This window comes from Ursus arctos, unplaced genomic scaffold (genome assembly GCF_023065955.2).
Source record: "Ursus arctos isolate Adak ecotype North America unplaced genomic scaffold, UrsArc2.0 scaffold_14, whole genome shotgun sequence".
In the NCBI taxonomy this organism is placed as follows: Eukaryota; Metazoa; Chordata; class Mammalia; order Carnivora; family Ursidae; genus Ursus; species Ursus arctos.
In genome coordinates this window covers 50,039,396-50,064,269 of record NW_026622808.1, presented here as the reverse complement: position 1 = coordinate 50,064,269, position 24,874 = coordinate 50,039,396, and the positions used below count along the sequence as shown (strand labels likewise).

The 24,874-nt window shown below is 45.9% G+C and overlaps 1 protein-coding gene across 1 annotated transcript in view; it reads left to right on the top strand.

The window, feature by feature from the left end:
- FRMD4B (FERM domain containing 4B) overlaps positions 1-24,874 on the top strand; it is a 314,088-nt gene that overhangs the window by 400 nt on the left and 288,814 nt on the right. The gene's annotated exons all lie outside the window — the stretch shown is intronic.

Below are 24,874 nucleotides of genomic sequence, written 5' to 3'. Positions count from 1 at the left end.
GCGGAGCAGGTAGGTGGGCGACTGCCCCGGTGTCCAGCGCGCTGCGGGGGCGCGGTCGAGAGCGGCGGCCCCGGCGGGCGCTCAGCGTGCGCCCGGGGCGCAGCGCGCGCGTCCGGAGACCCCCAGCGGAGGTGCTGGGCTCGGGCGCTGGGGAGAGCAGGAAACCCCGCCCACGGCTCCTGGGCTGCAGGCTCCCTCCGCAGGAGCCCCTGGGGCACTTGGCGCGGCGCTCTGGGAGCTTTGGTGGTGTGGAGACAGGAAGTTTGGCGGTTTCGAGGCGTTGGCGCTGGTGGGGTTTGCAAACGCGCCGCCAGGGACCATGTGCTTTGGTTGGTGCGCGTCCGTGGGAGGTGGGAGAAATGCTGATGAATCCCAGATACTTTCGAAAGGCAGGGAAAGGACTGGGGGAAATCCCTGGCGTTAGCAGAGGATACTCAGGGCTTGGTTCGTCTGCCCTGTACAACTAGGTGTGTCTGATTCTAGCAGCTCCTATGTTGGAAAGGCTGTGTGCGTGTGGATCGCTGTCTGTTTTCTGGAGTATTTCACCTTTCACCTTCGTGTGTGTGTGTGTGTGTGTGTCTGTGTGTGTGTGTGAGAGAGAGAAAGCGCGGGCGCGCGCGTGTGCTTGTGTGTGCGCGCGTGTCTGGGTCAGGGGGAGGGAACAAAGATGATATTTTGCAAAATGCCATTCGGTTTGGACTGGAAGATAAACTCTTCCTTTGCATCGAATGCCCTGTGGTCTGAACGATACTGTGAGTAGTGGCTGGTGTTGACAAAGGGGGTGAGAGCTCCTCGGTAATCTTCCCTGGAGCCTGAGAAAGCAGCCGCAGGAGGAGGTCTCCCTTGCTCTCCTTTGTGTGGCCGCTTCCTTCCAGATGTGAGAGGGTTGGGCTGGGCGCTCCTGGGTGGGGTAATAATTATCCCGAACATTCCTGCGATCTGCTAAGACTTGTAAACATACCAGAGCCAACTCCTCTGAACTTTGCGAACCAACTTGGTGTGCTTGCTGGTACCCAGACGGCTGCATCTGGAAGGTGGCCCCTTCAGAAGAAAGACTTTGGAGTGCTGACAGCAGCAGTCTCTCCAGAAAGCTGGCTGATCCTTCAAGGTTAGCTAGTGTTTGCCCCAGAAATTTACCGACCCATTTGGAGGATGTGTACGAGATTTTCGCGCAATCCCGGACATGCTGTTTCCCGTCCGAAAGAGAATGCATCTGTGGAACTTCCAAACCAAATATCTGGAGGAGAAGAAAAAGCAGCTTCGCCTTACTTAACCTCCCCAGGCTGCGCTTTCATCTGCCATCCACATGCTATGAAGAATGGTGGTTGAGAGCATCCTGTGTGTCAGGCGTTCCAGTAGGCACTTTTGGGGCATCATGAGTAGTCCGTGCAGCGGTACACTGAGCCCAGAGGGAGGTTAAGTAACTTGCCGTAAGTCACATTGGTAATTTGGAGTTTACCTGAGATCTGATTCCAGATGCCAGGCTGTTAACCATGGCAGTGCCTCTAACAGGGATGTGCTGTAATGGCATTAATGATGATGAAGAAAGTAATAGTAGCAACAACAATAAGCACCTCGTATATTTTTTCATTCAATTAAATAGCATGATGGTGACTGACCCAAGGTAAACACTCAGTATATATTTCGGTCTCTAAGTTAAACGTCACAAACTAGGCGACGGTTATATTGATAAGTCTGTGATTCTTTTTTTGTATATCTAAGAATTCTGTAATAAAAGTACAGCACAAACGCACACACACACACACACACACATACACACACACCACACACCTTTGAAGAGTGCTTGCATTTCCTAAAAGAGGACCAGAAGAATTCAGACCATTCCAAGGACTTATTACACAGGAGAGGTTAATCGCTTCTTTACAACATCTGCAAATATTAATCAGACACTGTATTTGCTTAAATTCAGTAATGCAGGTGGAATGTATTTGAAAAATATAATGATGGAAGATGAAGAAGCCTACCTAAAATACCATTATAGTGAGGTTTGATTTTCATTCTCCCTGGGAAAATTCTCAGAAGTCACTTCTCTGGGGTGTACAAGTGATTGTCTTTAAACTTCACTCTGCTTTGAAATTCATAGACTTTCGTCTTGGTGGAAGGACAGTCCATAGCTTCTCAAACAAGCAGACAACTGTGCTTGAGCCTAATAATCTAGAAGAATTTGGGAGGAGTTAAAGCTACAGCCACTCAAGAGTGTAAAAGCGGCTAAATTTTCTTAGTATTGTTTACAGGCCCTGGTCTCTGTTGCTAGCAAGCATGAGAATCCTACTTCTCCATTCGATTCAGCAGATTTAATCAAGACTCTGCTTCTGAGCACACAAAAAGAAAATTTTGGCTAACTGACAATACAAATAAGGTACATGGAAAACAGTTAAAAATACCCTGTCTTATCCAGCCTGCAGTAATTGCCTAAAATTTCAGGGACTCTTCATAGTTATTTTATACACGATACACACATAAGTGAAGGCTTGAGGTTTATACTGCAAGTGACCTCTGTCTCCCCGCCTCTTTCTCTCTTTCTCACCCTCCCTTCCTCTCTCTCTTCCTATCTCCCTACTTCCCTCTACATCTGCCCCAGAGATCTGATCTTATCTTGAAGACACTATTTTTACATACTCAGTAACTGCGGAGGTTCCCTGAAATTGCTGTCTTCAGCCTCTAGATAAATAAATAACATAACTCAGCTCAGCAACAGGACTTAGGTGTCTCTTTCCCTACTTAATGTATTTCTCATCTCTCTTTTTACACATGGTTTTTATTTTGTTTTAGAAAATGCTTTTTAAAATTTTTTTAATACATTTATTTCTAGGTCATTAAGATTTTTTTTTTCCTTCCTTTTCTGGTCAGCATGTGTCCTGGGTAGATCAGAGAGAAATGGTAAGGTAGCAAGTATCTGTTGCTAGATACTTGGTTTAGGGGCCAAACCTCCTAGTTTCCTCAATAATCTGATTGAAATTATCATGATGTTTCTTATCTCACTTTTTCTGGTGAAATCAATTTTTAACTTTATCTCACAAGTCAGTGTTTTTTAAAATGAAGGTCATGAAAACAATATAGTGGGCTGCAACCAGTATTTTTTTTTTTTTAAGTTATAACAGGACAGAAAATATCAGCATCATCAGATGCTAGTAAGTGTTTTGTTGTTTCATGAAACTTTGAGTCAGTTCTCTCTCTGGGCCTGCATGCACATTCTGGGTTACAGTATAAAATGTAATTCTTACTGAGTTGATGTCTAAAAAGTTGCCACAGAGGGTGTTTTCCTAGTAAGTGACAAAGACCCAATTTAAGTGGAATTAGGAGATAGATATATAAATTTTTTTCATACATACAAGTTCAAGTTACTGAAAGGTACATACCTAGAACTGGCCTCAAGAGTATCTTGCTCAGGGCTGAACAATAACTTCGGAATCTGATTTCTTTCTTTTCACCTTCAGCCCCGTCTTCCTCTTCTTTCCTCTGTGTATGGGGCTCCTTGTTGGGTGGCGAGCTGATGGTAGCCGTCGTCAGTTTACGCAATTTCAGGTTCAAGTCCGACAAAAAAGTATAAGCCTCCTTTGCCCAATTATTGAACGAAAAGCCTCAAAACCAGTTCCAATGGGCCTGATGGGCATGGTTTGTCGGAAAGCCCTGTGCCAAATCACTTCTGCGGAATTTGAGGGCTTTGCCTTGTGGTCGAGTCTCACCCAGACCCCATGGACCGAGGACCCCAGAGGGCTGGACCGCGACAAAGACAGTTGCTGGAGAAAGGGGAAATGGATGCCGACGAAGTCAAATAAACATTTGATGAAATGTGCAAGTGTCTAAGTCCGTGAAAGCTGATTTCCGTTCTCTTGGATGCCCAGAAGAATGGAGGACAAGCTGAATTATATTCAGGCAAATAGGCTATCAATAGGATTTCTCATGTATGTAAGGAAAGCCTTAGTTGTCACTTTTAACGTGGTCAATATCAGGACTTACGAGATTACAATGCACGGCAGGTCAAATTGATAGTGGTTGCTCTATTTTCCAGTGACACCGAGGGGGTAAAAAGGCAGAGATATTGGTTAAAAATCCACTACAAACCCTAAACCTCTTACAAGGGGTGATCTTGATCCCTTTTGCACTGATGTGCGAATCTTGAATCTTGGAAGGCATTTATTTTAATCACTTTGTTGTGCTAATGTGGTGAAAGTAGATATTGAGGTGGTGTCTTTCAGCAAGTGATTTGAAGAATACGCCTCCATTAAGGGCCAAGGCCCATGAGTTTTCTGCTTCACAGCGCTTCGGCCTTGAGATATTTATCTGGGTCTATGTTACTTTGCCCTTGGGGTTGTGCTGCTTTTAATTACCCTTTGCCACTTCATGTACAATTATCCAGTGGGTAAGGGGGCCCTAATTGTGTGCGGCTGTGAGAATAATGTTCACTCCCAGCAGAGGTTCTCTAGAAGCAGGGTAATCATGCTGGCTTGCCCGGGTCAATCCTGGTTAATGTCTGTGCCTCCAGTTTAGATGAGAAATTACACGGTCCCCCCACCTAGTTTATTTTAGGGGGACATGATTAGAGGCCTTTTTAATAGATTAAAGTATAAAGAATTCCTTTCACCAGGCAAGATTAAATGATAATATTTAAGGGTGCATGCTTGTGTGGTTTAAGTCAAAAAGAAAGCAAAGAAAGTGGTTACCAAAAAGGTCATGAGAGTGCAGTGGTTCATAACCAGGAGTGATTTTGTCACAAGGGGACACTTGTCAATGTCTAGAGAAATTGTTGCCATTTCTTGTCAATGTCTAGAGAAATTGTTGCCATTTCTTGTTGCCACCTGGGGAAGGTGCTTTTGGAAGCCAGGGAGGCTTCTACTCATCCCGCAGGAGCAGGACAACCCCCACAGCAAAGAATTACCCAGCCCCAAATGTATACAGTGTTGGGGACGAGAAACCCTAGTACAGTAGTTACATTTGAGGAGGAGGGAGAGAAAGTATCTAGGAGCTTCTCGGGCAACAGAGTGATGGATACATGGCTGTTTACTTGGAGATAATTATTGAGCTGCATATTTATATTGTGTTCCGTTTGTGTTTTGAGAGAGAGCGTGTGGGGAGGGGCAGAAGGAGAGGGAGAAAGACAGTCTCAAGTAGACTCCATGCTCAGTGCAGAGTCCTACACGGGGCTCAATGTCATGGCCCTGAGATCATGACGTGAGCTGAACCCAAGAGTGGGACGCTTAACTGTCTGAGCCACCCACGCACCACTGTTCATTTTTTAAATGTATGTTATGTTTAAGAATAAAATGCATTCCAAAAAAATTTTTAAAAAGAGGTCCTCACCATAACCGAAGGATAAGATGCACTTCCCAGTGCCTACCTAGTAGGGTCTTGTTCAGATGTGAAGACTCAATAAATACCAGTAGTAGAGCTAATGGTAACTAGACGGGCCCCTGTTCACCTGTGCTGGGAATTACTCTGCCAAGATCCCATAATATTTGTCGAATTGGCAAAGTCTGTGTGTTGACCAGTATTTTACAGAAAGGCAGGATGGGTTGAGGTTCCGAACGCTGGCTCTGGAGTCAGATGACATGCCCTCAAATCCAGCTGCACCACTTACGAAATGTATGACTTCGAGCAAGTGGCTTACCCCTTGTGCCTCTAGTTTCCTCATCCATGAAATGGAGAGAATAAAAGTCCCTACCTCATTGGGTTATCGTGAGGATAAAAGGACAGGGTGTAGAGTGCTTCACGTAGTGCCTGCTGCATATTAAATACCCCATAAATATTAGCTATTATTATTTTGGAGGCCAAGAAAAAATATTAATAGCTGTATTTTTTTATTGAACGCTGTGTACTAGATTTCAATCTCAGCATTTTGCAGCTATCCTATTCTTTATTCTTGCAAAAATCCTCTGACATGGGTGTTGCGTCCATTTATTGCTCCCATTTTATGGATGAGGAAAACAGAGACTTAATGACATTAGCAAGTAAGGGAGACTTAATTTCAACCCAAAGTCATTCTGACTCTGGAGCCTCTGCTATCATTTATTATGTCATATTGTTAGATATGAAGAGAAACTTTGAGATCAGCACACCCACAAAAATGAGCCCCAAAGAGGGCTGTGATTTGGCAAGTTATTAGGGATGGTGCGGGGCCAGAGCCCAGAGTTTCTGCCTCCCACCATCCGCTACAACCATCTGTGTTTTGCAAGCAAATGCATCTACCTCACAAGGCAACCGTGGCAGGTAGAGGCAGATCCAGATACGGGGTCAGGAACTGGGGAGATGTCTTCTAATTCAGCTACAAAAATCCTAGAGCTGTGCTCGCTAAAGTGGGGTAGGTATACCCTTGGTGGCATATGAGTTCATTTTATTTTTTTAAGATATATTTATTTATGAGACAGAGAGCGCGCGCCTGCTTGTGCACACAAGCGTTGGGGGGGGGGGACATAGGGAGAGGGAGACAAGCGGACTCCCCACTGAGCTCGGAGCCCGAAGCAGGGCTCCATCCCAGGACCCCGAGGACCATGACCTGAGCTGACATCAAGAGCTAGATAGATGCTTAACCGACTAAGCCACGCAGGCGCCCCTGAATAAGTTAATTTTAGCTGATAGATGGAGAATCATTTTCCTTTGATGATTATTTATTTATTTTAATGTATGCCAACGGACTGTTTTTCACTTAGACCTTCAACTCTTATTAAGGGATGTATTTCTTTCTGCCTTGCTGAATGAACTATTGACAGACTGGATAGTACTGCTTAGGATAAGGCTAAGTGAGACAGAATGTCAGTGTAAAATCCTTTAAAAATACATATTAGTAACACAGAGTGTAGGTGGTGTTGAAAAATGGCTAAGGCTTTGAAGGGAAGCTGTGAATGACTGAAGTCGGGGAAATAGACTCGAGCGATGTTTCTCCAGCACTGTGCACTTGAGTCACTTGGGGATGGGATTCAGATTTAGCAGATCTGGAGTGGAACCTGAGATTCTGTTGAGCTCCCAGGTGATGCCGCTGAGGCTCGTCTGTGGACCACCCTGTGCCTAGCAAGGGATCAGAGAACCTAGAAAATTCTTGGACATGTGCTGGGTGCTGGGGAGGGGTCAGAGAAATGTAAGGTAATGTCTTGTCTCCCAGAAGCTTAATCTAGTTGGGGAGAGAAGCTGTGAATGAACGTGGGAGGTTTGCAGAGCAAGCGTGGTGGGAAGGAGAGGCACAGGTACGGGTCTGCCCAGAGCTGCTGCAACGGGATGGCAGGAAGGGATGGGTGGGGTGGGGTTCCCTTTGGCCTGAAAGACATATGGCAGCCAAGTGGAGAGTTCCAAGACAGGCTTGCAGAGCAGGAGGAAGGCTACAAGTCACAGGGAAGACTCTAGAAAATGCCTGTGCCTGTAAAGTGGAGATTACAGCCATAATTTGATCAACACGGAGAATCAGTCTGGAACATTCAGTTTGAATAACTTGCCTCTTCCAAGAACAGGCCCCTGCCTAGAAATAATAGCTCCTGTTTATTGAGTCCCTGTAAGTGCCAGGCGTTTGCTAACGGCTTTCCGTATAGTATATAAGGACCGTCTGCACAGTGAAACACCACTGCTCATACTTTACACAGGTAGAAACCCAGGCTTGGAGGGGCCGTGTGACTTGTTCAACACGCACACAGCTGGTCAGCGAGACCTGGAATTCGAACTCAGAACGGAGTCTGGGCTCTTTGACACCACCCTGCAAGAGACTGCTCTTCGTTATCCCTGACAGTCTCAGCCTGAGAGGTTGAGCTTTCTCTCCAGAGAGCATACCTTCCAGGAGCCTCTAATGGCCCATCGTGTCCCAAATGAGACCACTGCCCTCGGAAAGAGATCCTGAGCAAACATCCAATGTGGTCAAGTGGTTTATCCTTCACTGCTATTTATAAGAGATTGTATTTCTTTCTGCCCTGCTAGATAAGTTATTAACAGACAGAAGTTTCGGGCATTGTGACCCTACATAAGAAATAAGTTCAAGACTGCAACCCCCGGCCCAGATAAGCACTGAATGTTTTGTTGCAAGAAGGAGGCACTTTCCTTTGGAAATCACCAAGTATAGCCTAGGCAGACAGTTATTGGAAATAATTATGCCTCCGTCTCAGCATGAGGCCAGTCACAGCCCCGCCTGATTCAAAAGGTCTTTCTGGAATACCAGCGTCCATCTTCCAGCTGGTGCTTATAACAACCGACAGCGTTGGTAGGGGACCCGCAACGGATGCGGCCTGAGGATTGTTTCCAGGCTTCCCTTGTTGCACCTGACTGAGCCCATCCCATCAATTCAGTCATTGCAAAAGAGCAGGGGGGACCATATGCGACCTGAATGGGAGGCGCAAAGCTCACAGAGCCAGCCCTGGCCCTGGTTCATCCAAGTGTAATACTCTGGTAAGGTTCTGCCAGACGAAGGAGGAGCTGCAGAGAAAAAGGGGTGGAGAATCAGGAAGGCTGAGTTCTAATCCCATCTCAGCAGCAGGACTGACCTGAGCTGTGTTAATTAGCTCTCTGGGTTTGTCAAGTGGGTGGTGAGACTTGAGGTTCCCTCCATCTCTAATCCTTTACGCTATGAACAATCAGACGTGCACACGCTGTACCTTACCTGCACCTGTGGTACTATTCTCAGTTAATTTATTTAAGTCCCAGATAAATAAATGTGTTTAAAATAAATGCATTTAAAAAGGCTTCCCTATCAGCAGTACGGTGGAACGACTCAGTAAAATTATTTGCTGGGCAGTAAAAATAATATTTGGTGTAACTTATCATCAAATAACCTTTCAGTATTGAGACAAAGCTCAAAACATTGGGCCAGTGTAGCTTCTTTGATAAGTTAGGAAAGATAAGGGTATTCGAGGCCATCACAAATGAACTAATTGCATCCATTTAAATGGGCAAGTTGAAATGCAGGATCCTGATTAAGTAATGAAAACCATGTGCCCCTAGACTGTGACCATAGAGCCTCAGCCCAGTGGGGCCATAACACATAAATTAAGGACATAGCATGGTAATTTGCTCCAACTGTGTGAAATTAATTCAGTGTATTTTGAAGAGGGAAGAAAAGCATGCTGTGTTATATACCTTCAGGTTCTCAATGTAGCTGCATTTTCACTGCCTTAAAAAACAAAGGGGAGTGTCCAGTGTTTAGAGGTCAAAAGTTTGATTGAAACAAATTAAGAGTAAGAAATCATTTTTGCAATGATTCAGCTGCTTTAAGCAGTTCAAATCATGAGTGGTTCCTGTTGTACTTTCTAGCAGTATGCTTAATTATATGTGGAAAAAGCATATCAGAAAACTATCACTGGCCTTTTTTTTAGATCTCAGAGAAAAGCTGTGAAAAAGGTAAAGATAAAGGGTATTTAAAAGTTTGACAGATTGTCAGCAAGTGTTCATACTATTCAGTAAATACTTGCACTATAAGGATAAGAGGGGCCAATGCAACTTTGTCTTCGTTCAGAATATACAGTGCAAACTTCCTTCTTCCCACTTCTTATACAGTTTCATTTATCTGGCGTTGTCAAGGAATAAATAATCTGTTTCACCGAAATGATTTTTCCAGGAGATTAAAGCTTACCTCTGCCTACCCACGTTACTTTTTTGCTTGAACTATTTTTGATGAAAACATGGCCCATGCTTCTTTACTTCTTTACATGGAGTGTATAAAGGTGGTTAGATCATTCCTGAATTTGGGCCCCTCAAGCCAAACACTGCTTTTTGTTCCTTGCCATCATCCTGTTACTCTTTGACAGCTGAATTGTGGGGCCGAGTGCCTCTGTGTAAATAACCACCATTTCTATTCTTTTATGGTTACTGGTATTCCTAATCATAGGGCTCCTCTGACTGGTTAGCAAATCTCCCGTGGGGTGCTGGGAACTTCATGCATGTTATAATCTTGGCTAATCTGCCTAACCCCCAAGAAATGAGATTATTCCTCCTGTTTTATGGGTGAGAAAATTGAAGTTTAAGAAATGAGTAGGCAGTAGAGCTGGGATTTGACCCCCTGTCTCTCAGTGGATCATGCTTGTTGATAGCTAATTACAAGAGTGGCCTCCTGTTCTGTTTCTCCTCTCTGCCTCTATTTGGGTATTTCTGTCGATCCCCTTGCTTTAGAGACCTTCGCCCAGGTCAGGACCCAAGATTAGGTGTCTGCCTCTTTTATGGGTCATTTTTTGGTGTCTTTTTTCCTTAAATGGGGCTCTGAGGGTACTTTTGCTGATTCCTAGGTTCCCAGACATATTCTGCACAATTGCAGTTTCTGGAACTCTAACCTGTGAATTCATCACTGCGTATGCTAGGGCTTTGGGGGGATTATAGGGTTTTCTGCATTATGATTAAGCCACATCATCAAGCAATCTGCAATCAGGAATGCTTGGCAAGTCCAGAATGCAGGGGTCAGCAAACTTTCTGTGAAGGGCCAGGGACTAAATATATTAGGCTTTGCGGGCCATATGGTCTGTGTTCACCTACTTAACTTTGTCTTCGTAGGGCAAGAATAGTCACGGATCATATATAAAATAATGGGTGAAACTAGATTCCAGTAAAATTTATTTATTTATTTTTAAAGAATTTATTTATTTAAGAGAGAGAGCGAGAGAGCGCGGGTGTGTTAGCGCAGGGAGGGGCAGAGGGAGAGGGAGAGGGAAAGAATCTCAAGCAGACTCCGGGCTGAGCCCTGACCCCAACCGGGGACTCCAACTCATGACCCTGAGAACATGATCTGAGCCAAAACCAAGAGTCAGATGCTTAACTGACCAAGACACCCAGGCACCCCTGAAATTTTATTTAGAAAATTTTATGTAGAAAAACAAGCTGTGGGCAGGAGTTGGCTTATGGGCCTATACTTGGCTAACTCCTGTTGTAATGGGGGAAATGACCAATCAGGATATTTAAAAAGCCTAACTAGGTAGTTAGTTTGGAGGCAGTGAGTGGCCCATGGACTCTGGAGCCAACTGCCAGGATTTGTCTCCTAGCTCTGCCGCTGACTACCCTACTGTAGGCAAGTATCTTAACCTCTCTGTGCCTTGGTCTTCTGTGCTTAAGGTGAGGAAACTAATAGACCTCACATCAGAGGGTTGCTTTGAGAATTAAGGGAATTATATGTGAAGTACTTAGGAGGGTACCCAGGACAAAATAAACCCTGTGTAACTTTTCGTGAAGTTAAGAATCATAAGGAATCCAGTTTCTAATGATACTAAGTATTGTAATGAGTTGTGGGGCAGCACAAGACTTCCTTTGCGCGGAGTGGAGTGGAGGGCAGCCATGAGGCTGCCGCCCGTCATGGGTGGGTTTGCGGAAGGAGTGGGGAGTTTTGCTAGTGCAGGCAGCACAGTGGGTCAGGGGAGACCCTAGCCTGGGAGTTACTGGTGAACTGGGTTTAGCAGTTGTCTTTAAGTCACTTCCCTCTAGGGTCCTGCTTTTCCCATCCATAAAATAAGGGGCTTTACCTAGGTTAGTGGATGTGAACTGTTTGCCCACTGGTTGAATTCTGCCTACAGAGAGCTCCATTCACCCCTACAGTGTTTTCAAAAAACTTTTTTTTGGAATTAATCATCAGCAATAATGAATCAGGAGGTTCCACAAGAATTCTGGATTCCAGGTTTCTTTTAAAAATTCAGGAGCTTTAACAACGCTGGCTGCATTCCCTCATGGCATCCGTTGGCCAGCGCTGAGTAATGGCGGCCCATGGGTTCTGTCACTGATGTGCTGTAGCAGATGCTGCTGGTGCCCAGCCCATAGCCTTGCCCTTCCACTTCAGCGCAGGCCAGCTTGACTTCCCACTGTCAGCACCTGGGTTCATCTGTCTGAGGAGTCTCTCTGACTGTGGAAATGGTGTGGGTGAGTGCCAGGGAATTGAAGCCCACCCCTCCAGTGATGAAAGGTTCAGCGTACAGACACCTGAGTTCCCTTGGCCATCTGGTGAGATAACTAAGGTGTTATTCTACACCCATTTCGAGAGTTTGCCATGGGTTAATCTCTAGTCACCAACAGTGACAGTTGACCTAATAGGACACTCTCCTCCTGGTGTTCCCTGGGATGGCCTCTCAGATAAACCCCTTACAGTTGAATCCTTGTCCAAGCTTCTGGAGGAAATCAGACTAAGAAAACCATAGTCCCTACTACTGAGGCCAGATGAGAATTGCTCTTGTTTTCCATCATGCTTAGACGGTTTTGCTTGGGTGGGGAAATAGTTATCCATCCCATGTCCACCAAAGGAGGGAAGGTTAAGGACTGAATGCTCTGTAGGTTTCTAGAAGAATGGGAGTATATTTCCTCGTGTAAGTAAAGAATAGATGGAAAGCTTTTGTGCAGATGAATGACCTTTCCTACTCACTGAAGTCCTGCCCCATAGGTGTCTGAATTTCTGATTCCTTCAATAGAAGATCCTTATGGATTCTTAAAGTGGGGACTATTTTAGTGGGGTATCCTGTGAGAAGCAGTCAGAACCCCTGCAGTGTGACTGGTGGATTGTTTTAAACTGCCTGAAGAGATTTGCATTTTAAAAAAGGAGATCTGAGAATCAAGTTTGTTTCCTAATAGGGTGACCAACCGTCCTGATTAGGTCGGGGCTGAGAACTCTCCTGGGACGCACTAAATGGCGAAAATCCCAGGCAAGCCAGAATCAGCTGGTCACCTACAGGAGATAGAAGTCACACCTAGGACCTGTCAGTGTCCAACCCCTGAAAGCTTATGTCTTTCCTGTCTATAAATGTGTGTGTGTGTACCTGCTTATATATTTTTTAATAAAATCATATTTTTTAAAATGACCCCAAACTTAAAGGTATGTTGAAATAAAATAACTCTTTTCTGGATTTCTAATTATAAAAATCTGAGTAGGTTCAGCGGCGCGACTTCTGTTTTCCTTTGCGTGTGTGCCTCTGCTTTGTCGCTGACTGTGGGGGACACGACACTGAGTAGAAGGAGTGGACTTGGAAACACTCCGTATCTCTTGCCTGTCAGGGCTCTGCAGGGTGGCGCACCCCCCCCCCCCCCCGTTAGAAGCTCTGAGCACTCTCCTCAAAGGTAAATGGGGAACCTGGTGTGTTTGAGGGTAAGACACTTCCCTGAACATTGGCTCTGCCCTGAGTTACCTGTCCTCTTTCTTCTGCTGCCTATTTATCTCTTCTTAGTGATACCGTGCTTTAATCGGAAATGAACTTGTGAAAATCTTGACGCCCAAATTAGAAGAGTGTCACAGCTGGATGAGGGAGAGGAAGCCATGTGCCCAGACAGAGGACATAAATAGCAAAGGGCGTGAATGACACCAGAATGTGGGAATCTCTGAGAGTGAGAAACTAAATGTGTTGTCTGCATAAATGCGGAAGGAAGACCTGGGAATTGGAAGTTTCGCATGACTTGGGGTATCAAATCAGGGAATTTAGGTCCTGGAGTAAAGATGTGAGACTCTATAAGTATGTTTGGAACCAGAAAGATATTTGTACTTGAACCCAAAATCCATCATTTAACTCCATTTATAACCTGGCACAAGTCAGGGAACCTTCCTAAGCCTCAGTGTCCTCCTTCCTAAAACAGACATGAGAAGAAATGGAAGCTGATCTTTGATTGCCTACTGTGTACTCTTATCAGTGCCAGGGACATTAGAGGAATTGTTTCATTTAAAATTTTACAGTCCTGCAAGGCTGGTATAATTGGCCCCATTTTACAGATGAGGAAATCGAGGCATTGGCAAGTCAACTAATTTTTCCAGCATCACTCAGCTAGTAAAGTGAGGAAGCCAGACTTCAGATCTGGGTCAGGCTGACTCCAGAGCCTCTGCCAGCCTGGCATAGCTTACCTCTCGCAGTGCTGGTCTCACTTGGGTCCATCCAGAAGCTTATCCTGAGATAGATTGCAAGTAGTGTCTTTGGGAAATGCAAGAAACAGCAGCAGTGAAGTCAGGAAATGAGATAAGGAAAGGAAGGCAGGCAAGAAGTGTGTTATCAATCCAGCTACCCCAGCGGGCTAGCAGAGCTCCAACCCAGTGGGGAAACTCAGAAACCAGCACAGTGCTCCTATGCCCCAAAGGGCAGCACAGTGCAGTGATCAGGGGGGTGTTTATACAACAGCTCCCAAGAGTCACCAGTTGAGGGCTGCTTCTGAGAGGTGGAGTGATAATTCCTAGGTGCCTCCCTTGTATCCTGTGTTTAGCAAAGTAGGACTACCAGCCCAAGAAAGCCCTTGGCAGAGAAATGCAGGTGTGGTGGTTGGGAGCAGGATACAGTGTGTCTGGAAGCAGGAGGGAGAAGGGAGTGTGAAAAGAGCGCTGGCAGCACCTGCTACCGTAGATGTGAGAACCAGAGACCATATGTACAGAGGCAGGCCTAGGGCCACCATTTATGGAGGGTATACTATGATTGTGCAAATAATTAACAGTGAGAGGACTTCTGAGGTTTAGCCTGGGTCTTGTGAATCCTTAGTTGCCTAGGATTGTTCCCAGGCACCTGTATGAAGGCCTAAGGGAGGTCAGCCTGCATGTATTGATCATGAACTTGGGATAAATGCCAGGCCTGGCCATCCCCACACAATAGGCTGTTTCCTTGGTGGCTCTGACCATCGGAGGTCCATCAAGATATCTACTACCCCTGGGTCTGGGTCCTGGGGAAGAGCTGGAGTGGTTACTTCTGCAAGAACAAGACACCTCTTCCTCCATTTGGAAACCCAAAGTTTACCCCCTGCCCCGTGTGCTCTGAGGAAGGGAATTTGAAAAAGGATTGTGAGCCAAAAGCAGGAAAGGATAAATGTAGCTTGGGTGACTTGATTAGCAAGATCTTCTATTTTTCTTATGATGACAACATCTTGTCTTTCTGCCACGTCTTAAGGTTCTTTTTTCTTCTGTCGGAATGTAATTACTGAGCACTACAGTAGTTCTAGTTTGGGTTGTCCCACTTCCATCCTTTCCCCAGTCCATTAGGGGGGTTCACCATTTTGTGGGGTCTTGATGGGGCAGTACCCATCTCTCCCTCTGAGCCAAAAGACCAGATTATCCCTCTCTTCATGTGATGTAATCCAAGATGGCAGAGACTAGTTTTTGTCTCCTAATATCCAGTTCCCATTCCTCCTGTTGGTAATAACGCACATCCTTTTCGTTTTCTCTGGGCGTGTGGCCGCTGCAGTAGAGACTACATTTCCCAGGCTCCCTTGTGTCTGGTGTGGCCATGTGACCAAGTTCTGCTGAACTCACCTCAAGGAATGGGAGAGGAAGTGGTGCGTGCAGGTTCTAGTTGTTGCCATTGAAAGGAAAACTCCTACTTGTTCTTCCCTCCTTGCCTTGAACTCCAGAACAAGGAAGTGGTGATGGGCCATCTTCAACCATGGGGGTGAGGGCAAGAATCCAGTCATTGGTTTGCAAACTTGGGACTTCCCCACGTGAAATCTGAAACTGATCCCCTTAAATGGAGGGCGAGAGGAGGTTGAAGAAAGAGGCAGACCACCGCACCCTCTGAAGGCTGAGTCCTTGACATGGCTCCTACTGAGAGAATGCTGGGCAAGAACATATATTCCAAGGACAGTGGTGGGGGAGGTGGGAGGTGTTAAGGAGCCACTGATTGCCTGTGTCTAACTTACTCATCAACCAGTGGTCATATCCTCTGTATGACTTCCAACAGCAGGGGCTGACAGAGCATGAAAATGAAAGATGTCTGGGTCCTTCTATCTCCGTGTGGAACAGAGCTGTACTACCAGCCCCTGCCCCTGCCAGACCTGCCCTTTACTTGATCTTGGACTTGAAGCAGAACTTATCTAAATGACTCTTACTTGGTCTTTGTTAAATCCAAGAACCTATATTTTTAACTGATAGAAAGTCTTGATACAGGACTTAGCCTCCGCCAATGGCAGTTACTAAAAAAAAAATCATGGGAGTTGGTGCCAGGAAGACCTGGGTTTCATCCTAGCTCTGCCACATAGTAACTGCACGATGTCAAATAAGAGATTAATCTAAACATTTTCTGAGCCTGTGGCATGCTGTACCATATTCAGTACTCCAAAGCCAGTCTGTGGGGACAAAATGCCCGGCATAATGCTTGGCACATAGTCAGCAATCAATGAAAGATGGCTGTTGATGTTATTCGTATCATTATTAATTATTCACAATGCTGAGCTGTTGCTGACCACTCAGGCAGTAAGACGGTATTAGTAACCTTATACCTGCTGGCTCTGAGGTCTGGAATTAATTTTGCAAATTTCTAGAGGGTTTGGGTGATCCATGGTAAATTAGCAGGTCAGCAGAAACCATATGTTCCCTCAGACCTCTGTGGGGAGCAGGCATTTGCTTACCTCAGGTAAAGGATATAGTCCAGTTAGTGGAGCAGAGGGTATGTCTGATGATGATATGGACAGACTTCCTGGGGTGTTTTGCTCCCTCACAACCCTGGGTAGGTATGTGAGGGTGGCAAGCACAGGTGGGGGAACCTGCTAGTCAGGGGAGAACTAAGTATCTTCATTGCCAACACTCTGCCCTGGCTGACCTGGGAAGCCACAGCTTTAGTGTCTGTGACAACTGCTAGTGGTTTACCTGGTAGCCACTTCCTCCATTCTTAGTAACAAACGCCCAGTTTTATTTGAGGTGAGGTAGTGTGCTTTGCTGAAAGACACTTCCCTTCCTCCTACCCTGTTATATATGGCAGTAGGACCAAGTGCTGGCTAGTGAGGTGTAAGCAAACGTTTTGCAGAGCTTCTGGGAAGGATCCCAGTTCTTAGCCGACTCAGGTGGGAGGCTGCTCTTTTGCCTTTCCATCTTCCTCCTTCTGCTTCCCAGAACACTGGTTTGATGGCCGGAGCTTCAACAACCATTTTGTGACTTTGAGAGAGAAACCATGGGCTCAGGGTGGCTGAGTAGAATGTAGAGGGATGTGCTTTCTGCTGGAAATGGTTACTGCAAATGAATTCTTGAGTACCCCTCAAATCCCCCCCCCTACCATTACCCCTCCCCGCCATTTTGGCTCTACGTGTATTTATTGGCCTTCCCCTGATTTTACATTAAGCATTTCAGTAGTCTCGAAGGTCAAAGCGCCATGCCAAAGGACTACAAAGCTACCTCTCTCATCCTCTTGTGGGGCTGGGTTCGTTTCTTCAGCTTTTTTACAAATGCCTGGAGTCCAGCTTCCTAACAGAATGATCACTGACGCCATCATTGTGTCCATTGTACTTACTCAGGACTGAACATTTTGGTGCGTAATGGTTCTCTAACTTTTTCATTTGGTGTTTTATAGCCTTTGCTTGTGGTCAGATTGTTTGTTTTTTTCTAAATATAGTAACACTACTTGTTTGCTGCTTTTCTGAACATGTGGATGGATTCCTGAGAACTGTTCTTGCAGAGGAAGGATCTTGGAAAAGGCCTTAGAAGAATAACGTGGGGTGTAACCCGAGGTTTGCAGCGTCCTGGTCATCTCTGTTGAATCAATAAGCTCGACACTCTGCTGGTATTCATCTCCCGATTCTCATCTCCAGGCCCATCTTCCTCTCCTCTGAACTGCGATATAGGGTAGAAGTCTGCGAGTTACATTTGTCACACTCCCTTTTAGCTGGCTTCTGATCAGGCTCTGTCAGGGGGAGGTGGTGGCTGGCGATGGGGATGCAGGAAGACGGGGAAGGGATTTATTTCTGCTTCCAGCCCAGGCATGCATCTGTCACAGCAGCAGACGGCAGTGCAGCTTCCGGCGGGAAATGTGTGCTTCGTGGAAAGGCCAGCCCCAGTCCCATATTTACAAATGCCTCTTGCATCCAAAGCATCTAAGTCAGAGAGTGGCTTCGAATAATAAGGGAAGTAACTAAAGTGCCCCAAACATGTACAAGCTTCACAACCTGCTAGAAGGTTCATTCATTCATGTACTCATTCAGGAAACATTTGTTGTCTACAGCAACTGTGTGAGTGACCATGGGAATCATAAAAGAGGTGATTGAGAGAGCGCCATCTAGAGAAGGGACAGTCACTTTGGATTAGCTTTGAAAGAAAGTCTGTTTTTGGAACCTGTCTTTCAGCTGAGCCAGATGGCCGAGAAGGAGCCAGCCATGTGAACATCCAGGGGGAGAGCATTCCCAGGCAGAGGGTATGGCTAGAGCACAGGCTGGGGCAGTAGGAACATACCTGGAGGGTTTTAAGAATGGAGAATGGGCCAGTGTGACTGGAACGCAGTGAGCAGGGGAGAGTGTGGCGAGGCAAGATTAAATCATGGAGGGCCTTGTAGACTGCTGTGGAGGGTTTGTGTTTTATTCTAAGTACAATAGGAAGCCAATGGATTATTATAAACAGAGAGGTGACATGATCTGACTCACAATTTTTTAAGAAGCCGCATGAGATATTTTCCAGGTGAGAACATCAATAAAAGCAGCATGTTAGCTAGAGGCGTGTAACCGTGCTTCAGGCAAGTGCTGTTGGAGGCTTGAACTAGGAAGAAGATTCTTCAGGCAGACCCACGAAGAGAGATACAAAGGGAGGGCATAGGGCAGGGCTTTGGGGGGCCAAGGAAACCAACACAAGGACTGACAGAAGAGGCTACCAGGAAGTTGATCTGCCAGGAAGTTCACTGTGTCACGAAGCCCACTCAGGGTCTGCAAGGTGGAAATCCATGTGCCTTCCTCAGCTTTAGGGCCTGGCCAGACCCCAAGAGTGGGAGAGCATTCATTGTGAGGGAGGATGGGACAACCCCCGCGGGGGGCCGCTCACGGCCCTGAGAGGATCCAGTCATGGTGTAGAAAGGAGCAGGCCTTCCCACACAACCAGCAGCCGCCTCATCTGAGTCATCCCTGTCAAGCTACTCAGAGAAACTGAATCCAACTTTGAACCCAAGCAGGACTGGAAGTGCTATTCCCCAGGGTGAAAGCCCCATTACATTCCAGGTAAGACCAGGAGAGAAAGTAAGCCTTTCTAATATATATATTTTTTTCTGGCCTGAATTCTTCTCTTTCCTCATCATTGCTGTTTGCCTGTCTCAGCATGAGCTATGACAGAGCTGAAGACAAGGGTGCCTGTGGTTGATTTGGGGAAGAGGTCAAGGAGTCTGAGCGGGGATTGTGGAAATAGGGAAGAAGGATGTAGACCATCACCTGGGGCGACCAGATCTCTATCCCCCTGAAATGCCATATAAAATGCACCTTAGAATTTTCCACCTGTAGGGAGGAAAAGGGGAGTGTTTGTCCACGGGCAGCTTCGTGAGTGTCAGCACCCTCACACTTCCGGGCTTGCCCTTGCCTCACCGCAGAGTGGCTCCTGGCATTCCTCCTGTGCCCAGCCCCAGGGCAGAAAGCCCAAAGCTCTTTCCCTGTAGGCTTTTGCATGAGATACTCTTTTAAAATGCTGGGTTTGGATGCTAGAAATGTCAGAGAAGCTAGCCAGGGAGAAAAAGGGTTTAAGTAGAGAAAATATAAAATGGCTGCCAAAAGCCAGCAAGATTCCTGAGGCAGGAGGAGGGATAGATGGTTGCTTGTGGGAAGAAATAAGAGATAACTGTTTTTCAGCAGAGGGTTTCCTAATTGTTAGGCAGGGCTCCCCGCCACCTTTCTCTCTCTCTCTCTCTCTCTCTCTCTCTCTCACACACACACACACACACACACACACACACACACACACACACCCCGCACTAGCCACATGGAAAGACTCTAAGATCCCCAGATATGCTAGACTCTCTTGACTGAGGTCCCTTCCACACTGAGGACCTCTCAGCCATGCACACCTACACACTTAGCTTGGTTGATTCACTCTCATCACTGAAGACCCACACCCCACTTTGTCTCATGGCTTTCCTTAAATTCCCAAATTTGGCAATGTGTACTGTCTCCATTAGAGCCTTTTGATCCTAAGAACTAGACCCCCACTCAAAGAGGTTTAAGTGGAAAACAAACAAATGGATGTAGGGTAGTGTCCTCAGAAGGTAATCCACAGACCCCTGACATCAGGATCACAGGGGCGTACCCATCCCTGCGCCATGCCTACCTCCTCTACCAGGAGCCTGACGGCCCAGCCCATAAACAAGCCGCCCTCCTGATTCTTTTGTACATTTACATTTTAGAATCCTATTTAAGGCTTTCCCAGTGCTCTGTGGAAAGGGTACATACAATCAGGCCTCAGAGGAACCCGAACCATGTCAGACATCTGCCTAGCTCTGCAGGAGCTTGGTCTCTCATTCCCCCGCTGGTCTCCTTAGTTACCCTCCTTTGCTTACGCACAGCTCCCTCAGTCCTAAACTCTGTGGCTCCCACAGCCAACGGGCTTAGCTGCCAAATCCCCAGCCCAAACACCTGGATTGATCCAGGTTGGATCAGGAGTCATCCTGCTCCAGCCAGCTGTGGCCCAGGGGATGGAAGGTAGATGGTACCTGTTTGATGTCACCTTCTCTGCCATGGCTGTGGGCCAGGTAGTTTTTAAGAATGGTGGCTGAGAGAAATTGTCCTTTCTAATGCAATGTCCTACGAGGTTTTGATTTTCTCCTATTCTACCATTTACTATATAATATTGTAATTGGCAGTAAACTTCTCAGCATCTACCATGAAGCTGGGAGAAATTTCAGGATGAGACCACTGTCATATACATCCTTATATTCCCAGAATTTACCAGAGGGCATATCATCAAGAAGGGACTCAATAAATAATGAATGACGATTGACCAGATACGTCACTGCAAATATATAAGACCACAGGATTCCATGAATTTTTAAAAGTTTTAAGTCAGTTTTATTAAAGCGTCATTTATACACAATAAAACGCATTCATTTGAAGTGGACAGTTTAACGGGTTTGACAAATGTACGCACCAGTGTAACCATGTGCCAATAGAGATATGGACATTTCCATTGCTCCAAAAGTCCCCTCTCACAAGGGGCCACTTTTTAAGTCTTCTAAATTTGCTTGGGACCCTGGTGGTGCTTCTCCAAGACATGTGGAGAACAGCAACAGCAGCAGCTCCGGGGACCTTGTTAGAAATGCACATTCTTGGGCCCTACCCCGGCGCACAGAATCAGAAACTCCGGGTGGGGCCCAGAAATCTGTTTCTCATGAGCCCTCCAGGCGATGTTGAATGCTTCAGTAGGAAAGCCATTGCACCAGGTCATCTGGGGTTTCTTAAAAATAGGCAGCTGGGGGGATCCAGATGCCTGATAGCAGCGCCTGGGGGGCTGCCCTGGGATCCAAGGAGGCCCCATTGTGGCCTGAGCCCATAAAGTGGTGCCCATCACTGTGTGAGGCCTGCCTGCGGGTGGATTTGGAAGCAGACGGGCAGAGTCAGGAGGACCAGCTCTTTTTGCAGCATGGCTCTGGAAGATCCCAGTGTTGCTGAAACGTATAGGAGCGCATCAACCCCTATAATGACTAGGGACCTTTGATAGTTTTGGACTCCTTATGCAGTGAGGCCTTTGAAATGATGTTATCGTATGATGAGATTTGATAGTTGGGCAGTTTTTCTCTTCTTTGGAGGGATTCAGGTCAAATCTGTGATCCTAATGCTACTTTCATTTAAAAATTTTACTTCCTCTGTTCAACTCTTCCTTTGCCTTTATGATGTTCATTTAAAAAATTTATGTGCGTGACTTTGTACTCTTTGTCCACAAGGTTGTGAACAAATCAACACGGTAGTAGCTGGGCCAGTTGTGATAGAGGGAAAGTGGAATGAAGAGAGTGCGTTGTGCGTACTGCATGCTATTTGAAAAAACAAGAAATATGCACATAGGAATTGTAGCTTCAGGAACGATGCTGTCTGATGTACAGACTAGGTTGCTGAAGAGATTTTTGAGGGAGGGGGGGAATGGAAGTATGTAAGTGTTTCAGGGAGAAATACAGGCAGGGCTGCCTGGGTGACTCAGTTGGTTAAGCATCCGACTCTTGATTTCCGCTCAGGTCATGATCTCAGGGTCATGAGATCGATCGAGCCCCGTGTCGGTCTCTACGGTGAGTGTGAAGCCTGACTGAGGTGCTCTCTCTGCCCCTCCCTGCTCATGCTCTCTCTCTCTCTCTCTAAAAAAAAGAAAAAAGAAATACGGGATGAACAAACAGATGTTGGGAAAGGTTATTCAAAACTTGAAAATAAAGCAGAAAGATTACTATTTGTCTTTTCAACGTGATACTGGAGTCTTGTGGAGTCAAGCCCACCCAGAGGTCAGCCAGCTCTCTAAGGGAAGGAACTTTGACTCATGATTAACTATTGATGGGAGCCCAGATTCTGTAAAGTTAAATGCTAACTTGCAGGAAACTGTACACTCCAAATGTGTTCCTTCTAGGAGAGATTATATCAGTTTCCTATTGCTGCTAAGAAATTACCACCAATTGACTCCCATAACACAACACAAACTTACCAGCCTGCAGTTCTGTGTCAGGAGTCCTACATGGGTTTCACCGGGCTAAGCTCAAGATGTTGGCCAGGTAACATTTGATTAGAGGTTCTAGGGAAGAATCCATGCCCTTGTGTTTTCTAGAAGCATTTGTTGGCTCTCAGCTCCTTTCTCCATCTTCAAGGCCAGTAGTTTAGCCTCTTCCAATCTCTCCCTGACTCTGATCCTCTTGCCTTCCTCTTTCTGTTATAAGGACCCCCGTGATTACATTGACCCCACCTGGACAGTCTTAGATACTGTCTCCATTGCAGTATCCTTTTTTTTAAATTTTATTTTAATGTTTTTTTTATTATACTATGTTAGTCACCATACAGTACATCCCTGGTTTCTGATGTAAAGTTCGATGATTCATTAGTTGTGTATAATACCCAGTGCACCATGCAATACGTGCCCTCCTTACTACCCATCACCAGTCTATCCCATTCCCCCATCCCCTTCTGTCTGAAGCCCTCAGTTTGTTTCTCATAGTCCATAGTCTCTCATACTTCATTCCCCCTTCTGATTACCCCCCTTTCTTTATCCCTTTCTTCCCCTACCAATCTTCCTAGTTCTTATGTTCCATAGATGAGAGAAATCATATGATAATTGTCTTTCTCTGCTTGACTTATTTCACTTAGCATTATCTCCTCTAGTGCCGTCCATGTTGCAGCAAATGTTGAGAACTCGTTCTTTCTGATAGCTGAGTAATATTCCATTGTATATATGGACCACAACTTCTTAATCCAGTCATCTTTTGAAGGGCATCTCGGTAGAAACTATAAATCACTCTTGAAAGACACTGAGGAAGACACAAAAAGATGGAAAAATATTCCATGCTCATGGATCAGAAGAATTAACATAGTTAAAATGTCCATGCTACCCAGAGCAATCTACACTTTCAATGCTATCCCCATCAAAATACTGATGACATTTTTCAAAGAACTGGAACAAATAGTCCTTAAATTTGTATGGAACCAGAAAAGGCCCCGAATTGCCAAGGAACTGTTGAAAAGGAAAAACAAAGCTGGGGGCATCACAATGCCGGATTTCGAGCTGTACCATTGCAGTATCCTTAACTTAAGCACATCTGCAAAACTCCTTTTGCCGTGAAAGGTAACGTACTCACAGGACCCAGGGATTAGAACACGGACATCTTGAAGGGGCCATTATTCTGCTAACCACAGAGATGCAAGTCATTTTGTTCATGACAGAAGTTAACCCCAAATGTTATGGTTTAATAAAGATTTGGAAAATTATACTTGACCACAATGATGGGAGTTTATCAAAGGGACACAAGAGGCAACTGGAAGAACTCCCAATGGCCAAAGCAGGAACAATTTGAGCAACAAAATAAATAAACTAGTATTGGATTATAACCCGAAGTGTAAAATATGCATGAGGCAGTGGTATAACCAACCTGGCTGCATAAGACACCCCTGGCTGGTATCCTTCTTTCAACAATAGCAATTTAGAATTCATCCACAGACAAAAGTGCCATTGAGGGAGCTTTAGGAAATGGTACCATATGCCAGGTGACCTGGGAAAGAGTCTTGCCCGCCCATGTGCCAGGTCATAGACAGTCAGACCTCAGTCCCAGCTGTGTACCCTACAGCAACCTGTGAACAGGCTCCAGCTTCTCCTGGGTGTGTCCAGGAGCCCCTGGAAGACACTGTGTTAGACAATCACCCATAGATGAGCGAGCCTGTGCAGAAGTCCAGGTTTCCAGTGGAAAACTTCTAGCGTACATCGCAGCAAAAAATATGACCCTCTGGAAAGGGTAAGAGGGACAGTTTGTCTTGACCTGTATCACCGTGCCCCAAGGTAGCATCGCTCAGTGCCAAGCAAGACTTTCTCAGCCTGTGATTTCTCCCTCCATGGAAGTGAGCATCTTTCAGTGACCATCAGCTTCCCCAGCTGTGTGGCATGTTGCCAAAGAGACCCATTCCTCTCTCACCTTCCAGGGTATTGAGGCATGAGCTGCATGACTGGAGGGTGGGAAGAAGGTGGGAAAGCAGCAGATAAGACTGTTGGAGGGCATTAAAGGGTTTTGGATCCTACTAACTGTGTCAAGAAACCCACCCACAAGCATTGGGGACACCTCACTTACAGATCTCCCCACAACTGGCCCACAGCACCCCCAACACTCTGCATATCTTATCCACACATACTCCCACTGTGGCCAGCTCTCTGTGTGCACTCCTGACAGCGATGAGAGTGAGCTTTGACAGATGGGTAATGAGCTGGTGCAGAAAGCTGGCCTCAATTTGTGTGCCAGGAAGAGACCACAAATTTGAGCTTTAGCTCTGCCCTTGGGAAAGCAAAAGGGAATGTGTCAGCAGGCAGCCGGGAGCACTGCCAGCCTGAGAGAAGGCATACAAGCTTAAGAATCCTGCCACAAGAGGGAGTAAGAAATGTGGACGAGGTGTATCCACAGAAGCCTCAGACCCCCTTGCAGGACTGATGGAAGGTATTCGTCTTCCAAAGTCAGTTAGTAAAGACTGGAGGAGGTGACTGATATATACAAATGTGAAGACAAAGGAAAAATGAGATACGACTGAAATAAATAAAAAATGAAAGAGGACATTACAACTGATACCA